At 28.7% G+C, this 20,655-nt stretch overlaps 1 protein-coding gene across 2 annotated transcripts in view; it reads right to left on the bottom strand.

Moving 5' to 3' along the window:
- LOC107439615 (tumor protein p53-inducible protein 11) overlaps positions 1–4,327 on the bottom strand; it is a 209,086-nt gene extending 204,759 nt beyond the window's left edge. The window contains exon 1 of one of the 2 annotated variants that reach the window (XM_016052274.3): positions 4,181–4,327. The gene's annotated coding sequence lies outside the window, so the exon portion shown is untranslated. Of the gene's footprint in view, positions 1–3,968; positions 4,040–4,180 lie in introns of those variants that run through there. The other variant, XM_071182144.1, reaches the window with a different exon arrangement.
- Between the last annotated feature and the right edge of the window lie 16,328 nt (positions 4,328–20,655).

Raw genomic sequence — 20,655 nt, 5'->3', positions numbered from 1 at the left:
TAAAAAAGGATTATAGTTTAGGGGTTCACATTAGAACATATCAAATTTTCATGCCATTTGAATGATTTTTCGCAGTTCTATGAACATTTGAATTTAGAACTTTTTTTTGTAGATTTCAAAATTTTCGCAAACTTTTGACCGGTAGTGTATATATATATATATATATATATATATATTCCGAAGAGCCATTACGTTATGACCACCCTGCTAATAACAAGTAGGACCACCTTTAGCCCTCAAAACTGCTAGCACCCACCGTCTTTATAGCTCAGTTCTGCTTGTGCTAACATTTTAAGGCAAATAAAATAGCACAAGGACGCCGGTAGCTGAGTGGTAGCGCTTCACTCTCCGGTGCCACAGGTTCTGGGTTCGATCCTCGGTCCGGGCAAGGTTGACTCAGCCTTTCATCCCTTCAGAATGTCCATAAATGAGTACCAAGCATGCTTTGGAACTAAACACTGGGGGTTCCGAGTTCGACTGACGACCTGACCGGAACATCTGCTCCTGCACCCCAGAGCCCAAGGTCAAGAAACTGAAATGGGCACAGTAGGCCTCGGCCCTCTATAGGCTGTCACGCCACTGAGTTTAGTTTAGCAGTAGTTTTTAAAAAAGAGCAAGAATTTAGTGCCGCATTTAGAGGTTTAAAATTCATTGTAAAATTGTTAATTGTTAATTTCATTAAAGTCAAATTGTGTATAAAATTAGCAATTATAAAAATCGAACTTCTATGCCAATGATTTTTAAATGACAATGAATTTTTTTCATCTTTTTCACTATTTTAGTTATTTTTCCACATTATGTTTTTTTTTTTTAAAATTATGATCTGAAGAGAATTTATGAAAAGTAAACATTTTAAGACCATAACTTGAAAACTAAAATCTTTTACATATACAAGCGGAATATCACACTGAATCTGAGACATTTTCAAAAAGAAATAATGAATTTAAAGAAAGATTAATGCGATTAAACTATTTTATTTATTTAAAACTGCAAAATACTTTTTCAGACTACGTTCTCCGAAGTGCTATCTCGGAAAGTGCTCTGCAAAGAGTATTTTTCTGAAAAGAGCGCTCTGAAAAGAGCATTTCCGAGATATCTCTGCTCTTTTCAGAGTATTTTTCTAGTGCCAAAATTTTTTTCTAAACATTTCTAATCGCTAATTTGAAGATCAGACTTTATGGTACATTCTTTCAGTTCAACATTTACATTCAGGTTGCAATGAATGCCGTGGGAAGAAATAGAGCTTATTTGCGTAGCGTGACAAAAATTGCAAGAAAAACTCAGTTACAAATAACGAAAAGTTGAAATATAAATTTTATGTATATATACAGTGTGAAACTATCAAGGAAAATTATCATTAAAAATTAAAATAAATAAATTTTTAAATAAAACCGAGAAACGCTTTACTTCTTGACTTTTTTATTTGTTTTTTTTCCCTTGTTGTTTAAGAGGATGTTATACCACGGGAGAAATTTTCGCTGCAAATTCTCTTTTCTCCATGGCTAATTTAAAATTTAAAGGAAAGAAAAAGTAAGTGCAGACGGGAAGACCAGAGTAAGAGCAAAGGTTTCAATTGCTGAGAAAAAAAATTTAATTATTAATAAATTTAATTTTAAAAAATTTAATTAGTAATTAATTTAATTTTAAAATTTTTTAATTATCGATTAATTTAATTTAAAAAAATTTTAAATATTTATTAATTAATTTTATTAATTTAAATTAAAAAAATTTTAATTATTAATTAATTAATTTTATTAATTTAATTTTTTTTTAAATTTTAATTAATTATTATAATTAATTTAAAAAAAAATTTTTTATCAAAATACAAGCAAATTAATTGAAAGTACAAACAGTAAATACAAACAAATTATTCTCCGTTCCGAAATTCTAAGTTATTTTCTCATACTTTATTTTTATTTCGATATTTTAAAAATTTATTTTCAGTAATCAAAACTTCAGGGCTTTCTCTAAGTTTGCGTGAATTCAATTTTTATTTCTTTTAAGTCTTAAATTAGTTATGGAGGTGAAAAAAAATTTACGAAGAAAGGTTTCTCCCATGCTATGGCGTCCTCTTAACTGGTTTTCCATTCACACGAGAGATAATTTCTTTTCATTTTGAACTTCTTATTTGTTATGTATTATCTTCTTTTTATGCAGAACGTATTTTTCATACTTCTTTTATTATTTTGTACTAATATAGGTCAAAATAGTTGAAAAATATTATATATAGCATTCGAATAGTTTATGGTTAAAAGATACAGCATGAAGCACCGGTGTCTTGTTCTACGTTAAAGGTGAAATTTTAAAAACATGGCTAACTTCCAAAAAGTATTTTTTCAAATTTACACTTATTTGCAGTTATTTAGATTTAAGAGAAACAATAATTCATCATTGAAATTTCTTTAATTTACAAAATTAATTATTGATAAATTCTTGAATACGAATGAAAAAAAGAATTTTCGAACTACTTTTTTTTGTATTTACTTTTTAGTACAAATATGATTCTGTCAATCTAGCTGATTTTTTTAGTAACTATTAGACTGCATTTTATAATTAGGAAATATGAAAATATGTCATTACTTGTAATTAGAGCATCTTAAAAAAAATATTATTTTATATGGACACCAGTGTCCCATCAGGGCCAAAAGGCTAAGATACAGCGTCTAATAAATTTAACAACAACATTAGGTACTTAATGACTCAAAATTTCGTTTGTTTGCATACCTTTATAAAGCGATTGTGTATGTAAAAATATGATAGGATTGGAATTCTTCCGTCGAAATTTTTAAATGCAGTGAAAAATCAAAAGAAAGGTAAAAAATTCGATTCAAGTAAATTTTTCATTTTTATGGCACATAAATATCTTATTAAAGATCCGATCTCAGGAAATAAGTGCATTAAAAAAGAAAAAAAAAATCTTCGGCCCCAGTTACTTCAGCCCCAGTTTAGTTATAAGCACTGAGTATAGACTAAATTTAAAAAATATTTTTTGCAATTTTAATTAATTAAGAGCAATTACTTAATGTTAATTATTTCCTAATTGATGTATTGTATTTTGGAGTTATGAATTTAAATAATGTTTACAACGCACATAAACCCGAAAAAAACTAATACAAATAATTATTATTCTTTCATTTTTTTTTATTTTGTTACATACAAAACACAACTTCCTGATCTTCGGGTGCACTTTTTTAAGAAAACTGCTCAATTTATCGAAATAAGACTAGACAGAAGATGGCAATAATTTATATATGTTTTTACCTACGACATATTTTAGAAGAAAACAGCTTCAATATTTAAAAATTATTAGAAAAATTAGTCAGATTTAGATAACATAGTTCACCAAATCAAAAAAAAAATTTTTGGCCTAAAAATAGGGTCCATTTTAGAGAACAAATAACTTAAATAATTTCAAAAAATGTATTACTTATGAGTGCTTTCACATAAAAATAAATAAAAGAACTCAAGTAAGATATAGTTTTATGCGTCTTACAAAATTTATACTGCCAGAAATTATTTTTTAGAAGAGCTATCAAATTTTCTTACGTACAATAATGTTATACAATAGTTCTATAAGTTAGTTAAAAATTTGAGAATGCTTATACTGAAACGAACAATTGAGATGTGTTTAAAGCCCACCAGTTATTTAAGTTCGCAATGAAGCATTTTTATAATTTTAAAATGTTCTAAACATAAAATGAAATCTAAATCTAAGTTAAAACCATATGCCAAAAAAAAATTACAAGTAAGTTACCTAACCTTTCTCCAGATTTAAAAAGAAAAATTTATTTTATGAAAGATAAATAATCGTGCCTAACAATAATTAATGAATTAAAATAATTAACTGTGAAAATCCCTTTTTTGTTTATTTACTTTCTAAACATTAAACGATAAAATAAAATTATATTTTAGCGTATTATGTTGTAAGAGAAAAAAATTATAGAATATGTCAATACAAATTATCCTACCTTTCTGTTATACGTAAAAAAAATTCTCAATGTATGAAATATTCCAAACGATAATCTTAAGCGAAAACCTTTTTGTTACTTCTGTAATTTTTAGTTCACAAGTAAACTTTTTATTTACTTTCTATATATAAAACGATAAAATAAAAGTATATTTTAGAATATTATGTTGCAAGAGGAAAAATTAAAGAATGTATCAAAATAAATTATCCTACCTTTCTGTTATAGGTTAAAAAAAATTCTCAACGCATGAAATATTCCAAACGATAATCTTAAGCGAAATAAAATCCCATATCTGGCTGGCAGCAACTCTTACAAGTGACTTCTTTCAGATGAGACAAGAGCGGCACTCATTTTGAAATGAAATGGTTCGAAACGTGATAGGCTTTGCGCATGTGCAGTTATCTTCACAAAATGGATGGATGACTTTGCCGGGAGAAAATATAATTCGAAAGGGAAAGTAATTGCATTTCATATTTTCATCCAAAACGAATTTTAAAGCTTATTACAAGAGCACAACATATTAATCATACATACATCCCTTTATCTAAAAACTACGTATACTCATAAAACCTTTCATCGTTTTTTTTATTTTAACTGATGGAATATTTTAGGCTTCAGCAAAAAGAGTGCAATATAAGAAAGTATACTTCATTTTTTTAGCGGATTGAAAAAATGCCATTAAATTGTTCTTTCATCAACAGATTTTTTCATTTTTAAACTATTTTATAAAATAAAAAACAAATAAAAAGTTGATAAAAAACAACAACGAAAAATCATTCTCAGGATTCTTATCGCTTAAAAAATCGATTACGTGAAGAAATTGAATTCTTAGAACATTTTCCTGTTCTTATTATAGTCATTATATATTTTGTGTATTTGGCCTAATAATAATAACATGAAAAAACAATCCTAAATTTTATAGTAGAGTATGGATTTTAATGACCTAAATTCCTAAAAATGCCTGTAAAAATTGCGAAAAAAGCCTGAAAAATAAAAAAAAATCCCTTGTAATTAAACAAGATTACAATCAGAAACATCATTTCATTCTTAAAATTTCATATTACATGTATGAATATGAAATGTAAAACATGAACAGTAAGCAAAATAAAAAAGATATCACCCTTAAAAACTTTTGTTCTAATAAACGGATTTTCACAATTTAGGTGCAACCTCAAATATGGTTATTAATGGGTGCTAATTATTAATTCCTTAACCTTTCTTTCGACAATATTAATTTTTTAACCAACAAAATATTAGGGATAATCACAATTTGGAAAATATGGTGCAGATAATGTAGTCATAAGTGTAGTCGTTAGTTTGGGTTCATTAATTTTAATTTTACTTTTTGCGTAATTCGTTATATCCTGGGAATTTTTTTAAGCAAATTAAAATATATTTGCACGCAATTACAAGTTAAGTTTATTCAACAGAAAGTTTCATGTAAAAAATAATTTTTAATAAGCCACTAAAATATTTGTATAGTAAGTTAGTTTAAAATGATGGAAAAATTCGTCTATATAATTTTAAATGACAAAATACAGAGTTTGAACGAAATTGGATAAATAGTTCTTGAGAAATAAACTTTTAAAAATATGATTTTTTTAAAAAAAAAATGTTATAACTTAGAAACTATACAACCAATTTTTATCAAATTTTGTAGTTTGTCACTTAAAATTACTTAGTTTAAAATGGTGTAAAAATTTATGCGCCTTACAGTTGAATGTTAGTTTCGATCATTTTTAAATGAAACAATAAATAATAATTTTAAAAAATATTTTTACGTAGAATTTTGGACAAAAAATTTTTATAATTGTGTGCAAAATTTTTCGATTCGCTTAAAAAGCTACAGAGATACGGCATAATGGGGGATTCCTATATATCCGGCATAATCCGGGACCTTTCGACGTGCCGGAACTATTGGGGCAATACATAATTTCTGTTACCTCCTTGTTTTGTTGATAGTCAAAAATTCACATCTGTTGCAAAAAAAAGGTTAATTTATTCAGAGAATGCATGTCAGTTTCTGTAACTTAATTAATAGTTGTCATTTATTAATTAACAAAAAATGAAATAAACAATTAATAAATCATAAAAATTAAATAATAGAAAAATCATAAAAATTAAATAGAAAATCATAAGAATTAAAGAAACAAACACGATGTGGGAAAACGAAACAAAAACAACTTAGCACAACAAAATAAATTTCAAAATCGTACCGAATTTTATTTTTTATTTCTTTAATTGATTATAAGAGCATGATTCATTCCTTAACATTAGGATTCTATTTTTCATTGAATAGTTAATGAGTGATTGATTTTTCATGAGTCATATTGCCTCACAGATTTCGTCTACGAATATTAAGAACTAACTGACATGAAAAACAGAAATATAAAAATTGTTCTTGATTAGAACGATCCTGTTGCGCCATCTGTTATGAGAAAAATTCACAACAGTGCTCATTAATTAATTAGCAGATTTACGGTCACTTATTTAAATCGTTAAGATTGGCACTTGACAAAATACAAATTATTAGAACAAAAGTTGATTAGTATTTTTTGTCTTGCACACTGTACATTGATTAATACATATTAATAAATATGTTTTGAAATTAGTAGGTGTTGGGAGACAGTCAGGCCCGGACTGGGATCTAAAATCGGCCCGGGCATTTTAGAGATATCGGCCCTGTACCTCACAGAAACACCGCGTGCGCGAAGCGTACGCGGCTCCTAATGTATCATTTTTAGGCATTTTTTACTTATAAATTCTGATGAACGTAAGTTAATTTATCGAAGTAAGAAAGTAGATAAAAATTGCTTAATAATCCTTTATAAAATATATTTCAGTTTAAAATACATGATTCTTATGGGGAAACATAGGTTGATAAAATCAAAAAGAAGGTGAAAGATGAAGAGTAAATAAAAATATTTATTACACTACACATACATGAATGATTTATATTAAAAAAAAATTTAAAAATAGATTTAATGCTTCTTCAAAAGTCATTTAATTAAAATTTAATTTAATAACTTTTGAAGAGGCTCACTATTTTCTGCCACTTTATCGATTATGTCGTCGCTATCTAATTTCATTAATAGATCTTTTTCTATTGCCATTACCATGAGAGCATTCAAATTATCCGAAGATAAAGTACTCCTCATACGATTTTTAATTACTTTTAATGTGGAGAATGATCTTTCACAATCCACCTGAATTATTGACAATGTTAGTAAAAATTTTAATGCCAGACCAATTAAATTGTAAAAATTAATTGTCAATAAATTGAATCTCTGTAATATCTTGTAGTAACAAATAACACAATTTTTGCGCACACTGCGTGTCTCATATTTTAGACTTACTTCCTCTTCTGCTTCCAAAGTAAAGTCATTATTATCTCCTTTTGAATGATCTTCTCTGATTATTTTATAATCTTCTAAGTCTGAATTTTTCAGTTTTTCCCAATGTAAAGCTAAATTTCTTAGTTCAATCCGCAAATTTTCACCAATAAAGCTGTTTCGTCAAATTTTAGCAAGAGTTTGCTTAATTCATTTAGTTCGCCATATTGAAGCTTATTAAGACGTATTTCAGGGAAACGTTTCGGATCTAGATAGGAAAAATCGGCGTACAATTTTCCATTTGCCGGGAACCGGCGTTCCATTGGAGCTACAACTGTGCTGAAAATAATGTTATGGACGTCTATCTTAAATGCAGTGGTTTCAAAAACTGTTTCATTCGACGCTGTCTCACCCGGCATTTCTTTTCTTCAATCTTTTTTGTTTAAACTTCGTTTGAATTTCTATTTCAGTTTCTTCAAATTTCCACTCAACTTTCAAATTCCACTATTTCCTCCACTGCATTAGTAGAGGGGTGCGATTGCGGACATGCAAAGACATTTGTCAGTTTAACACATTTTTGGGCACTGGCTTCTAAAAGTTTCTGTTTCTGCAATCTAACTTTTTCTGTTCCTCCTTCTACTTTGGGCTTCTTGTTTTTATCCATTACTCAGCCACCAAACTCAGGACCAAGGGGAACTTTAACTTTGATTTAAAAGCCGCTCATAGTGTTAATCAAATTTGACGCCTTCTTTTCTTATGTAGGAATTGAAATCCAAAAGGCTAAAAAAATTACATAAATTCTTAGGATCATTTCTGTAAGAATGTTTGATAAAGATATATAGAAAATTTAAAATGTCAACTAGACAGGAATTCCCATTCCAAATTTTATTTTGATTTAGACTAGAGACCCCTATTTAAATATTTGTGATGTTCATGTCCCTCTCAACGTCACAGGAAAATTTTAAAGAAAGTACATACAATTTAAAAATATGATTTTTATGCATTTTAATACAGAATTCTAACAAAATTAAAAAGACTTTTATATTTCTCTTGTATAAAATAACAGACATTTTTCTTTAGCTGTTTACAAGTTTAAGAGCCCATTAAGAATAGCTGTTTCATAAAAATTCTTTAATTTTCCAATCAAAATATGAATAAATATTGCATAAATAAATACAATATGTATTAGTCAATTTGCTATACAAACAAATATCAACTTTATTATTATTTTTACTAGAAGACAATGAAGTGTATAGTGTATTCAAATAGGTATGCTATTGAATTCTGAGGTTAAACCAGTTTTTACTTTTAATGTTTTAGTACGGTACAAATTCGACTATTAGGCCCCCATAAACCAACCGTCATTATAGACCCCGTTAAAAGTTTTTCGACTGGTTGGGGGTCGATATCGATCCTGTAGGAAACCCCTGGAACTTAATGCCTATATAATATAGAAATAAAAATTAAAAATAGGTACTTACCAAATGGAATTTAAAAAAACACACAAAAACAAATAATACATTAGATTAAAAGTCTAGTGAAGAGTCACACACTGTAGAAAATTCTAATGGGTAAAATAAAAGTTCACGTTTGTGCAATACTTGAATTAATAAAGAAAGAGAATCTTAACGCAGCACTAAAGACTCACAGTCGGACATTTATTTATTTGATTTTATCATGTGTCAACAACGACATCTAACAGTATCTCCAGGAACTAATTTAATATTAAGTTATAAAATACAGGGTGATTCAGACCATGCGTGCCACACATTTTTTTCGAGAATGGAGCAAATAATCTAAATAAAAAATCTAATAACTAAATCGACCCCAAGGAATTCAATAGTGATATTGTTAATTCCCGCAAGTAGCCGGAAGTACCGGAATTTGAACACAACTTTGATTTTTCAAATAGAAACCTATATCTTATTTGGCACCATTGAAGAGAAATAACTTTTTTGAAAACGAAAGATTTTTGGAGATTTTTGAAAAGAAATAACTTTTACTTAAAATATTTTTTAATATCTCTTACTATTTTCAAGATAATAGATAAGAAAAAATACATGTGAAATAGATTTTGACATATTCACTAAAAAAGTTTTTTTTAGTCATAATGTCTTATAACTTCATTAAAACACATTTGTGCTTTTCTAACCATGTTTTATAAAAATTGAAGCGATTTTGATAATTTGAGTTAATTATTTTTGGTAAAAATGATAAATTGAAGTAAATAATCAGAATTTTTTCATATCTATTATCTTAAGAACAGTAAGAGATATAAAAAAAATTCAAGTAAAAGTTACTTTTTTCGAAAATCCTCTCTAATGACGCCAAATAAGATATAGGTATCCATTTAAAAAAATCAAAATTGTGTTTAAACTCCGGTACTTCCGGGAATTAACAATATCACTATTGAAATCCTTGGGGTCGATTTAGTTATTAGATTTTTTATTTCAAATCGATTATTTGCTCCATTCTCGAAAAAAATGGGTGGCCCGCATGATCTGAATCACCCTGTATATTAAAACAATATTATTCTTACATTTATCATATATATGTTATTTAATATTATTATTATTTATGCAATATTATTTGAAATTTATGCAATGTATAAATTTTTTTTTGTCCTGCCGGCTCGGCCTAACCGACCCTCAGGCCAGACCGGTCCACCGGGCATTTGCCCGGTCTGCCTACTGGCCAGTCCGGGTCTGGAGACAGTACAGGGCCGCTATAAACAAAAATCATCCTGTGTCACAGGATCTCTTAAATTTTTTGGTGTGAGGACCATATCATATTTACCTAATTTCGTGGTACTCCATAAGCTAACCTGTATATCAGTGTTCCCCAACCCCCGGTCCGCGGATCAAAAAGTACCGGGCCGCCCATTTCATTGAAACTGAATTTAAATTCCTAGGTTTATACTCCAAACTCAAAATACCTGTGTTCCATTTAAAATTTTATTTATTTAATGAAAAAGGTCCCCCGAAGGTAGTGACATAATTTTTTTAACATTTGTAATGTATCATTGTCTCCGATTACCCCCAGATGAAAACGTCTCATTGCAACGAAACAAGTTCAGGGTTCTCATTGATTTAACGTTCTAGTAAGTTAAAATGTTAAATCACTTTATATTTATTTTTTGGTGTTACTATTTTATTTTGAAGGCATGTTTAAATACAATTAAATTAAGTTTATTAAATCAAAATAATCTAAAATATAAACAATCAATGCACCCCCCCCCCCCCCCCCCNTACACCCCACCCCAGTTGGCCGCGGTAAAATTATCAAACGTTGACAGGTCCGCGGTGATAAAAAGGTTGGGGAACACTGCTGTATACTGCCGTGCAATTGGGTACTCTCACTCCAAGAAGAAGAAGACAACCAATACCCAATCATGTGACCTATGACGTCACTGCTAGCTGATATTTATTAGAAATATGGAGTATTAAAGTTGAGCTAAGTTTCTCTACCTAACTTAAAATGTTAAGTAACGTTAAGTTAATTAAATAAAGAGTGTAACACATCGAATTTACTGATAGATGATTCTTCCTAGACTACTTATTTTACTTAACTTGGATTTATTATTTGTTTATGTATTTTATTGTAATCATGATATATTTTTGTTTTGTGTACCTGGCAGCTTCTATGCATAATAAGTTTGTTCTACATGGCATCGTGCTTGTGTTTCTGTTAAGTCTTTGTGTAAATATATAGAGGTAGAATTGAAATCTTTGTAAAAGGAAAAAATATTGGCTGTATAACTTGGGAGAATTCGTACATGAGAGACTTGGCTTACTCGAAATAGAAGCGAAAGAACAGTTGCTAACGTAAACAAATGCCACGCTTCGACAACCAATCAGGATCGAGATACCCACACTACGTCACTTGCGGGTATATATTGAAAAAACAACGTAAGTGCTTCACAGTAGATACCTTGAAAAGTGGCTTGACAACTATTTTCCTTCTATTGCTCTTGCTCTGAACGCTGGAATAAAATTTCAAAAAACTGATAAAACAAAATTTATTTTTAAATTTTTGCAATGTATGTAGTTTACTACACAAAGATGCCAAATACATAAAAATCTTAATTTTGAATTTTTTGTCTCTTTCTTTGATTTTGTCGCTTACTTTGATTAACGCGTGAACGCCGTTAAATTTGTCACCATCGCGGAAAATTTTTCACTGTTACTAAAAAGGAAAAAGAATAATAATCCACCTCTTCAAGGAAAGTTTGTCTTTTTCGAATTATTTACGAAAAAAAAATATTCGCTTTTACGCTTTTTCCTACATTTAAAACCACATTCCTATTCCTTTGCGATTCCTACTTACGTGATATAAGAACACTCATCGTGTTTCTTATTTTTACGATTTTATATCAGTTTTCGCGATTTAAAAGACACTATTATGATTCAAGTTCAAGTAACTTGAAAATTGTGCATCGTAATTCGTATTCGTGCAATTTTAAAGTCAAACATCGAGATTCGTATTCACGCGTTTTAAAAATCAAACATCGTTATTCATATTCAAGGGATGTTAAAATCAAACATCGAGATTCGTATTCACACGATTATAAAATTAAATGTCGAGATTCGTATTCACGTGATTTAAAACGCACACATTGAGATTCATAATCACACAATTTAAATAAGTAAAATCTCGCATCAACATTTTTATTAAAGCGTTTCATAACATTCTGCGGAAAAATGTTTACTTTACATAACTTTTATTATTTGCATAACTTTTCTTTTACATAACTTACATAAACTTTTATCTTGCTTAAATTTAAGGAACTTTTTCCATTATTTGAAAAGTGTTTTTGCACATTACATTCTTGGATTTCTACTTTCAGCTTTTTTAGGGTTTTTTTCCAAATTTTTCCCTGTGTTATGAATCAATATAGAATATTATAAAAATTAAAAAATTTTAAAAATTTCAAACGGATTTCGCCAAAATGAAGTGGCAAAGAAAGGATTGAAACTAATAGTTACCAGAATTTATGGGCTGGGATATCCTGGTTGGCGAGGCGATGGACAGTTTTTCATTTTATCTGATTCTGCCCATATAAACATTGCACAAATTCGACAAACATGTGAGTGGAACTATCAGTCTCTTTACTTGCACACTACTATACTCTTGCAGTTTTAGGTCATTAATTTCATTTTTTAATCTTAAAAACAGTGTGAAAAATTTAAGTAAGTAGCAAACTTAAAACTGTAATTCGATAATTCAAAATAAATTCAATTACTTGGTTAAATTCTAATGTTATCTATACTCTGTCCATTAAATGTAGCCACTTTGAAAATTATGCTTGTTGAAAACTCATTAAGCGCATGTGCAAGAATTAAGTATTAACGGGAAGATTGTGTCTGCTATTTTTAATTATATACTATCATAAGTTAGAGAATTAATGAATAAATAATACCATGACAATTAATTAAGAAGTAAATAGCTAACTTTTTTTTGCTACCTTTGCTGGAGGTCCGCTAAGAGATTCTGATCAATCAAAACTCAGACATCTTTCACTAACTGATAAACTCAAATTATTTTAATCGGAGTTCTATTCCGAATAACAGTACAAACCTGTATCATTTCTTGACCTATTCAAGCAGAAATTATTATTATCGGAATAAAAATTTCCATGACATTTTATCTAACTTCAGTACTTCAAGTTAAACAGAAGATAAGTTCCTGGTGACACTGCAAGTTCTTGATATTTTTTCGCTTAAGCAAAAAACGGAGGTGATAAAAAAAACCTGGTTGGCGAGTATTTTGTGAGTTTTACATGAAAGAATTGTAGTTCAGCTCAAATTAGCTCTTATTTTTAAAAAAATAAAGTTTGTTTTTGATTTGTAATTTTAGAAAATCTATCTGCTTACCAAAAGTAAAATTTTAATTAAGGCAGTTTTCAAAAAAAAATTTATCGTACCCAGTCGGATACTTTATCGTACCAGTCGTCTTATGAAATGATGCTATTTTGCGAATAATATGCTATTTTTATAACTGCTGTTAATTTGCAACAGATAGTCATGAGTCAATTTTAACCTATCTAAAGTCACCGGTGTCAATGATTATTTTGAAAATGGTGCAAAACGTCAATATGGAAAAAAGCCACAGTTTTGGGAAAATGAAAAGCGTTTGCGGTCTAATTTTTTAATATTTAATAAACTTATCCCAGTGCTGCATTGCCTGGGCTCATGAAAATTTGCAAAAACTGAGAATAAGGCAGTTATTTCTAAAATTTTCATCCCGATAGAAAAATGTCGCCAAATTTGCGATTTTTAAAACAGTTTAACAACTTTTAAAATATTTAAGTTAATTGTCCATTCTAAAACCTAGATAATTCTTCAAAGCAAAATGATATATATAATTTAAAATCACCGCATTGCTTCAAGCGTAAGATACTTAAACTGTGGCTTTTTTATTTTCCTTGGCGACAGAGCTACGAAAAACAATGTTAAAAAGAAAAAGTAATTCGATTTTCGCCAAACCTATGAACTATTATAATACTTCAATCCAGTCTGACTTTCTCACAGCGCTTTTATAAAAGCTTCTCCTACCCAACGGTTTCCAGCGCCATCTAACAGCACTTAATGAAAACGGTTAATTGACACAATAGATCTGAATAGTTGACCCTTTATTATTATAATTTAGTGTCTCTGTCATAGTTTTGTTTATTGCTCAACGATTATATCATGAACTATGATTTAAGCTTCACTTAAGGAATGAAATATATCTCTCAGTGCTATTTGTTTTAAAATTGTACCGTAAACCGGGGCGAGTCTACCCATCCAGGGGCGAGTCTACCCATTTTAGTTTTATTTAATTTTCACTATTTTAAATTGCAAATAAAAAAATTTTTACCAATGGAGGACTTAGTTCAGACTCTAAGGAAGATGGCGCTGTAGTAGTTTGATCCGTTTTTATTTATTTGGTGTCTTTTTAACCGACCTGTTCAAACGTCTTTTGAGAGATTTGTATTGAAAATCAGCAAACTTTTAGTTGGTGCTCCGTAAGTATATTATTATTATTACTATTTTCACTTTGGTTAAGTGATAAACTTATCTAAGACTAAGATTACATTAATTTTATATGAAAAAAAAAAAAAAAGAATGTAAGTTTTGCTGTTGTAAACAAAAAGCCAGAATTCGCGGGGCGAGTCTACCCATTCGTATTTAGTTTTAATAAAGCATAATAATATAATTTAGAACTTTGTTTATATTAAAATTAAGTCATTTTAAATGAATTTGAGTATATTATTTTAATTCTGCATTGATAAATTTATCATTAATAAGAAAATTTATAGGTTAAATATAAATGTAAATATAAAATATGTTTATTTTACCTATTTTTTCAATTTTTATATTACAAAATTAACTTTTTTTATTTAATGCAAGTTAAATAAATTATTATTTATAAATTATTATTACCTCCCAAAAGAATGGGAAAAGGATTTTTCATGATTCCCAATGTTTGAATTTCGATTTTGTTAATAATCTTTAATTATTATTATTTATTAATTATTTAATTGTAAATTTATATTAATTTTAATTTATTTTTATCAACAATAATCAGAAAAAAATGTTATTTTATAATGTTAATGATTATAAAAACAAAACTGTGATCAAAATGTGATAATCGATCAAATACTCAATTTGTGTTATTTTATGAATAAAAAAATGGAATATATAATAAAGTTATGAATTTTACTTCATAAATATCCTATATAGTAACTAAAATAACAATTTAATAGTAAAATTTGATTATTTACAATGTTAACATTCATTTTAGTAGAATGGGTAGACTCGCCCCATACGAGAGATTTGTCAGCAGTTCTATAAAAATATACAGTAACAGCGTAACTGTTAATATTTTCTAAAATCGATTTCACAGCTTTAAAGAGGGATAAATAGTGATTCCGAAACACCTATTAAAAGCCTTTTTTCTTTAATATTTACGAAAGTTTGACCACTTGAAAGTTGACAAACTGAAAAAATGGGTAGACTCGCCCCGGTTTACGGTATTCTTTTTCGTGCTCCATTCCAATAAAAATTATCGAATTAAGATAGATTTGCGTGAATTTAAAAATGTTGAAATTTATCAAATTGTCCATTTACGTAGGAACATAAAATTACCCCCAAAAAAGTTTAAAACATTAGTGACTTTAAAATAATATAGTCGCAACAGTTAAATGTTTTCCTCGTTGTGTAACGAATTTTCTATTCATTACTTTTGGTTAACAAAAATAAAAATATCGTCCAGTATTGATAAGTAGGGTAAACTAACCAGTGAAGGAACACTTAAGCTTCGCTTGCCTTTTAAAAAATCATATTAATTTCAAAATTCGTAATTTTAGTTAAATGACAGTGTCAACATATTTGTTACTAATTGCAAATCATGTAAAAAATTTTAGAGAACTTACATAATATTGTTTTAAAGTTTTGAAGGTACAAATAACAAGTAGTAAGAAGACCCAGTGAAGGAACAGCTCTTACCAGTGAATGAACACCCAGTAAAGGTACACTTAATTTTGGTTATTTTTTAATGCTCTTTATGAATTTATAAGCCATACAAATATTTAAAAACAAGTCTATTCTTGAAATTATAACATATAAATACTTGGAAAATGTTAACTTTTTTTTGTAATCATGAATTGAAAATTAAAGTGTCAATATATTAACACATACTGTTCATTCACTGGGAAATCTATGCCCAGTAAAGGAACATGCCTGTTCTCTCACTGGTTAGAAGTTGTTTTTCGTATTTTTAACATACTTTTGATGGGAACATCACTAAAGGTACAAGAAAATTAAAGCTTATCTTTTATTTTCATTAACTTAGAGAAAAAGCCAGTAAAGGAACACTTAGTTTTTCATCGTTTGGTGATTCAGTGAATAAACACCCCCTTATCTCAATACTTTATTATGCTATGATGCTTAAAAAAAATAAAACGTAACTTCAATAACTATATTTTGAATTCTTTTTTTCATAGTGAGAAAAATAAAACTATTACATGCAATTAATTCCACTTCAAAGATATAAATACAAACACTCACCTTATAATTTTTTCAAAGAAACAAGGTGTTGCAGAAATAATAACAAATTCAAAAATTTTTCCAGGGAAGTCTATTTGACCAGGTAGTCCAAAACATTGCTAGATGACTTCCTATTGTTTGGCAGTAAGCTATTGTTACCAATCAATCTAAAGAAAAACTTTCAAATTCTTATTTTTAATAAATATATATGAAATGTTCCTTCACTGGTTGGTTTACCCTATATAATAGTAGTAACCGCAACCCGATTTTCAATATTATTTCACTCCCTTTTTAATGCAGATTAGCAGCTAATTTTTCGGATATAGTTTACCTATAAGCTCTTCGAACACCAGAAAAAATTTCATTGAATTCTATGAGTTTTGCTTGCAAACTTTCATTTCTTTTCGTTTCATTATTTTTTAACTTTTCATTATTTTTCTTGTGAACGTAATGTTCATTTTCTCCTGCTATTAAAAGAGATTTTTTTTTCACTTTTTACAGTTTTTTTTAAACTTTTTATTGTTTGGTCTTTTTTGCCATTATTAATTTCCTAATAATTTTGCAATCCAGAATTACAATTCCCAGCCACTTTTTTACACATTCTAGGAGGTTCATAATAACTTTTTTGTCGCAGGGGATGCATAACAATTTTTTTACGTATCCCATGGAATGCATCATAATTTTTTACTCAGCCCAGGAGATGCATTTCATGCATTAGAGTGGATGCATCTTAACGTTTATTTCACATCTTTGTGCAGAAATGCAGACAGAATAACCGATATATGAGAAAGGTTAGAAATATTTCCGTTTCAGTTATTTTTCAAATAAAAACAATATTCAAAACAACTCGTGAATTCAAATTGATAAGTTATTAAAAATTATTTTATTATAACCTTATTTCTAGGTAGATGTTATTGTATTCTAATAGTTGATACTTTGATTCTCTGAACTAAGCCTAATCATAGAAAATCACAAATGCTATAAAAAATGTCTTTTAATATTTGCAATATTTAATATTTTTGATATTTACATTCAGTGAAAAGGATTTTATGGTCAGGTTTTTTCCTGACCGTAAAATAAAAAAATGAATGCATGACTAATAAAAAAATGAATGAATTTTTTTAAAAATATGTTTATTTTTATTTTTTGGTATAAAGTTTTGTTAATAAGTTTATTTGCATCAGTGAGAAGGATGATATTGTTTTTGCTCTGATAACAGTTCATCATAATTCGGTTCTCTTGTGGTCAATTTTAGTCTGAGATTCCATTGAGGACGATTCCACGTCCAATAATCTATTTCCTTTTTCAGACTTAATGTTCACGAATGCTAAAAGAGCGACTTCACATAAATATGAAGATGGAAAAGGCAAAATATATTTCACAACCTTTTCTGTTAAGACTGGATACACATTTTGCATTTGCAGCCAGAATGATGTTAAAGTACACTCCTCGTGTTTATTTATCAAGAAGGATAAGAATTATATTTTATAAAAATAATCAAAATAAGTAGAATTTATTACAAGCTTTTATTATTAAGAAATTACACAAAAGTTAAAAATCACAACTGGCTGTTGACACTACTAATTATTAACTGTAAACTCTGCAAAAAATAGCCAATAGAAAAATACGTAATCGTAAATTTTCATGACTAGCTTTGATTTTAAATAAAGTTCTTTGAAATTTCCGTTTGTTGCAAGATATTTCGCATAAGAATGCGTACCCCCACTAAACTGTTCCCGTACCCCTGGGGGTACGCGTACCACACTTTGGGAAACACTGTCTTAAGTAATAGTCATGAACAGTTATCATTAACATCGGTAAAGCTTCTGTGCAAGCTATATATTTTAATTTTCATTTTTAGGGCAGTGAAGCAGTAAAAGCTGGAGAGAGATATTCTTTGTTCTTTGCAAGTAAATATAAAATAGAAGGTTGAACAAATATTTTTTTCTTTGTTAATGAAGCAAAAAACTTTGAGGTTTCGTCATTAAAACAGATAGGATAGTTTAAAATCTATCTTAACCAATTACAAGCTTTATCAGTAAGAAGTAATGATCAATATGAAACAATAGTATCGAAGTTAAAAATAAGGTCTAAATTAAAAATAAATGGCTACAATTACAAATCTCTCTTTGTGTACTGAAAGTAGCGAAATTTGAAAATGATTTTAAAAAAATATTTCCTAAAATTTGAGACACTTTCTAAAAGGAAATATGCATATATAAGCAATCTGTTGTTTAGAAGCAATAGATATAAGAATAATTGATGTAGATTAAGAATTTAAAAAGAAAAAATTTGGAGGAAATATTTTTAAAATTGAAATGATTCTCATGATCTTTGAGTATATTTGTTCCTGTTTATGTGAAGATACACTACTCTACAATAATTGAAAAAGCTCTTTCAGTTATTAGCTTTTTTTTGAAACAAATCTCAAGAAATACGAACAGGATTATTTTATAAATTAAGATGTGTTTAGATCATATAGTTTCTCAAGCTTATCAATAAAGTTTAAAGCTTTCAATGGTTTGAGGATGTGGTAATAAATTACGAACGAAGAATAGTGTTTTGAAACATCTTATTTCAAACGATACAGCAATAAACTTGTATAGATTATTTTAGTTATTATATGCAATAAATGCATAAAATTAAATAATAGCTAAAATATTTATGAAAATCGAACATTTTTATAAAAAAAGTTTTTTTCTTACGTTTTTTTTTCTATATCTTTAAAAATACTCAATAAAATTAAATGAACTTTTAATGCAATATTTAATTAATAAAAATTTATAATTTTTAAATTTGAAAAAAAAATCGTTCAAAAACATGCATTCAAAGTAGAGTATTTTCATGATATTTGTCGCTTAACTTACTTATTGTTGTTTAAAGGATGTCCATCGAGGTTCTTAATTAATTAGGCAGATCGTAATTAACAATATTTTATTAACATAAACAACAACAATAGTAAAAGACAGAGCGCCGCTTTAAAGCGACCGTATTAATTAGGTCGTACATATCATCTGAAGGCGTGGGTGGAAGCGTTACGTAATTCTTTTGCGCATGCGCGCGTCTTATATATTCTTTAATTTCTTTTAATTCTCCACAATATTCATGCGCAAAAAACATTTAATTTTTTTTAACATTTAAAAACCATAAAATTTGGCTAAATAAAAGTTAGAATATAAGTTCATTGGTTAGTAGAAACTTTTCATGAAACGATGACGAGATTAAACGTTTATCATAACAAAATTGATAAAGAATAAAAAAAAAAAAGTTTATTTAATCCGTTTAATAACTTTTTTTTGAAAGCTTTAATACGAAGGCGGGTGGTAAAATAATTTGACTTTGAAAATGAGCGGTGAGCTGAAAAAGGTTGTTAGCCTATGTTCGAACTTATTCTACAGGACTTATAAGACTCAGAACAGAGCCTTGGTGGCTCAGGGGATAGAGAGTCCATCTTCCAATGCGGTGAACTGGGTTCGAATCCTAGCGATGACTAGTCAATACGAATTCCGCACCCGGCTCTCACGGAACAAACTGCTGACGTAAAGTATCCTCAGTAGTAGACAGATCATGGGTTAGAGCAGCACCTCCTATAAAAGAGCAGGTCTCAGCACGGGTTACCATAAATATCCTTTAGTAGTCCAAACGTAATGACATCTTTCTTATTTTTCATCTACTGCCCAGTTAACTTCGTCACACCGGACTACTAAATTGATCCGTGCTGAGGCCTTCCTTCTTCTAGGAGGTGTTGGTTAGAGTCCCTTTGCCGTCAGGCTAATCGGAGGGGGGTTCATGGTTTTCCTCTTCATATAACGCTATTGCGGGTTGGATCCATCAAAAGGTCCTTCACGAAAGCAAATTTCTCTCAATTATTGATCCAGGAGATATTCTTGTCTTCTGTATTGGGTTCAAAATTATGAGGCTACTGAGTTGAACAGCAGTAGTCGTAAACCCCAAAATTGGGTCTACTGTTCATAAAATAAAATAAAAAGACTGGTAACAGAAGGATAATTCTGATTACAAATGGTACGAGAGGAAACCCATTTAAAGCATTGTTTATTTAGGATATAAATTTACAGAATGACTTCAAATTTATAAAATGTTTCATTTTATTTTTAATGAATGTAAAAATAAAAATGTGGGAATGGACAAATTAATGAAGGAGAAATTATAAAGAAGGATTACAACAAATTATCAGGAAGCAACGCATGCGAATAAGTGATCCTAGCTGTTTTTATTATCTTCTTTTTGATTTCACCTGATTGCATTTAAGTTTTTCCTAGACATTAATTTAAAACATCTTTGTTTCTTCGCGATTGAATAGTTGAT

This window comes from Parasteatoda tepidariorum, chromosome 6 (assembly GCF_043381705.1).
Source record: "Parasteatoda tepidariorum isolate YZ-2023 chromosome 6, CAS_Ptep_4.0, whole genome shotgun sequence".
NCBI classification, from domain to species: Eukaryota; Metazoa; Arthropoda; class Arachnida; order Araneae; family Theridiidae; genus Parasteatoda; species Parasteatoda tepidariorum.
Note: the sequence above shows the minus strand (reverse complement) of the source record. Positions and strands in the feature narration are given on the sequence as shown.